This window comes from Chamaea fasciata, unplaced genomic scaffold (assembly GCF_029207755.1).
Source record: "Chamaea fasciata isolate MVZ Bird 193981 ecotype frontalis unplaced genomic scaffold, bChaFas1.0.hap1 SCAF_65, whole genome shotgun sequence".
Taxonomy (NCBI): Eukaryota; Metazoa; Chordata; class Aves; order Passeriformes; family Sylviidae; genus Chamaea; species Chamaea fasciata.
The window spans coordinates 392,210-394,514 of NW_027094150.1; the positions used below are offsets into that span (position 1 = coordinate 392,210).

The 2,305-nt window shown below is 42.3% G+C and overlaps 1 long non-coding RNA gene across 1 annotated transcript; it reads right to left on the reverse strand.

Annotated features, from left to right (window-relative positions):
- Positions 1 to 556: 556 nt before the first annotated feature.
- LOC136304252 (uncharacterized) lies at positions 557 to 1,937 on the reverse strand. Its single transcript, XR_010724449.1, has 3 exons — positions 1,806 to 1,937; positions 1,464 to 1,683; positions 557 to 763 (listed from the first exon to the last, which is right to left on the reverse strand). It is a non-coding gene; the product is annotated as an uncharacterized lncRNA (long non-coding RNA).
- Positions 1,938 to 2,305: the final 368 nt, after the last annotated feature.

The following is a 2,305-nucleotide window of genomic DNA, read 5'->3' on the forward strand; positions in this document are numbered from 1 at the left end:
ACATTGGTTTCAACTAAATGAACTCAAGAACTGAATCAGAACACTTTCAAATTCTCCTTAGTTTTACTGTTGTTTCACTCCTCTGGAATAAAGAAATTGACCAGTTGAATGTTAATCTAAAGCAAAAAATATGCAATATTATGGCCACCACTTAAAACCCAAACTTTTGTAATAAAGCATTATTCCATGCACATGTCAAAAATGCTTAATCAACCCAAAGATCAGAAATAATATGCAAGAAAGGAAATAAACATCTGAAAGCCTTTAAAGCTCAGTAACACTGGATATGTTCAATAGCAACTAAGACATAATTGGCTTTATTTTTTTTTCAAGCTCCATCATTAAGAGACTGATTAATTACACAGTGCAGAAATTAAAATCTCATGGCAACTCACTCCAAACAGTCTGCACTGCAAAGCATCTGTAATTCAAATAGAAGTTTCAGATAAATGTAGTGTGCAGTGAATTCCAGCAGTACCTCAGGCTCTGGGGTACTGGGTAGACGGAACCACACAGATGCCAAACCCTGCTGACCTCTCACACAAGAGAGCCTGTGTGGCCAAAGGCTTCTTTTGCAAAAACCCAGATGCTTGTGCTGGCAGGCAGAATGCAAAACACAGTGGTCTGTAGCACCTGCCTCTTCTGCATCTTCACATTGGTTAGTCCCCAGAAGTTTTAGTTATGTCTGCTTTATTCTCTGTTCCAGTTCATGCTTGTGTTTAATAAGCCGTTCTATTTCTGTTCCTAAAGTTTGCAGGTTTTCCTTCGTGGGAGGGGAAAAAATGATAAGTTATACAGGGAAATTAATCCATCAGCACAAAATGCACTAATAAGTCAAAATTAGTGTTTATGTCAGCAGGTTGATACTTTCAAGTATCCAGAACAAATGCAAATTATCAGAGTCAGAAAAAAAACAAACTCATTTCAATAAAAAACTCAAAGCTCTTGGCAAGTCCTTTTTTGCAGTTACCAGTACTCCATAGGATGCCCAGAAGGTAGAATGCTAGTTCCCCTAAGCATTTAAGGGAAATGATGATTACAGGAAGAGATCTCCAGCTTGTGCACAACCCTGCAGCCCAGCTGGCAGCCTGCACACCATTTTCCAGCCTGCCAGCTCTCCGTGGCAGCAGAGGTGCTGCCCCAGCAGCTCAGGAGGGCCAGGCAGGCAGAGCCCATGCTCCTGGTTCCACATGCCCAGGGGAGAGCATGGAGAGACCCTGCCCTGCTGAAGGCACAGGCACTCCAGGTCTTATCTCAAGCAGCAGCCCATTAGTGCAGCATACTCTGAGGGTACCAAACTGGAGGAACATGGCATCATGTCACGTAACTCCCCGGTTAACCTCAATGCTATCAGTGGCACCAAATCACAATGAGCTGACTTCTGAAAAGCCTTTCACAGCATGCAGTGAAGGAAGCATCTAAGAACCACAAGAATGTGCACAAGAACTGGCACAGCTACTCACTTTCAATGTAATATTCTTCAGGAATGTATCTTCTAACACAGCCTGAAGCTTCCTGTTTATCTCTAAGGAGAGTTCCAAGGTGAGCCCACTGTCTGCAGGGTGAGATGTATACAGAGATGCCATAATCCCACCACGCCTGCTCAAGTGAACTTTGTTGAAGTCAGAGGCCTCTGATGAGAGGGTTCCAGCCTCTTCCCTCAAAATATAGCTCTGAATAATTCTGGAGGATAAAAAAATAAAAAAAACAACATCATAGCATTGCACGGCAGAGAAGAGTCTGATGCTGAAATAACTTTAGATTCCTGACATGAGTAATTTTACTTTCAGGCAGTACTGTATTACCAAAAAAAAGCAGTAAAAGTTTACTCCTGCAATTTCTATGCCAGAGGAAAACCTGGGATACCAGTAGTGATACAGGAAATGCTGGCAAATCAAGAGACTACAATGTGCAGCATTTACTTATTTAAAAGTATTCTGAAAAGATACTGGGACAAGAAAGATCTTTCTGGTAAAAAGTCTACTTTTCTTTGCTGAAGGACTCCAGACACGGAATCTTAAGCTTTCTACACATGAGAAAAAAATTACAAAGTCACTTCTCAAGAGTTTAGGAGGGGCTGGTTCAGCTCAGCCTTGCTGATAAAGCAATTTGGGTTTTCCCTCATCAATCTGTTTCATTAACTACAAATGCAGAATTGGAGAAGTTGTTGGATATTTTTGCGTTTTTCTGCAGCTGGCGGCAGGAGACTTTGCTCAGACTGGGGGTTGGGGCTGTCCAGCCTGGAGAAGAGAAAGACCTGGGGAGATTTCATTGGGGCCTTCCAAGACCACAAGGGAGCCTGAAA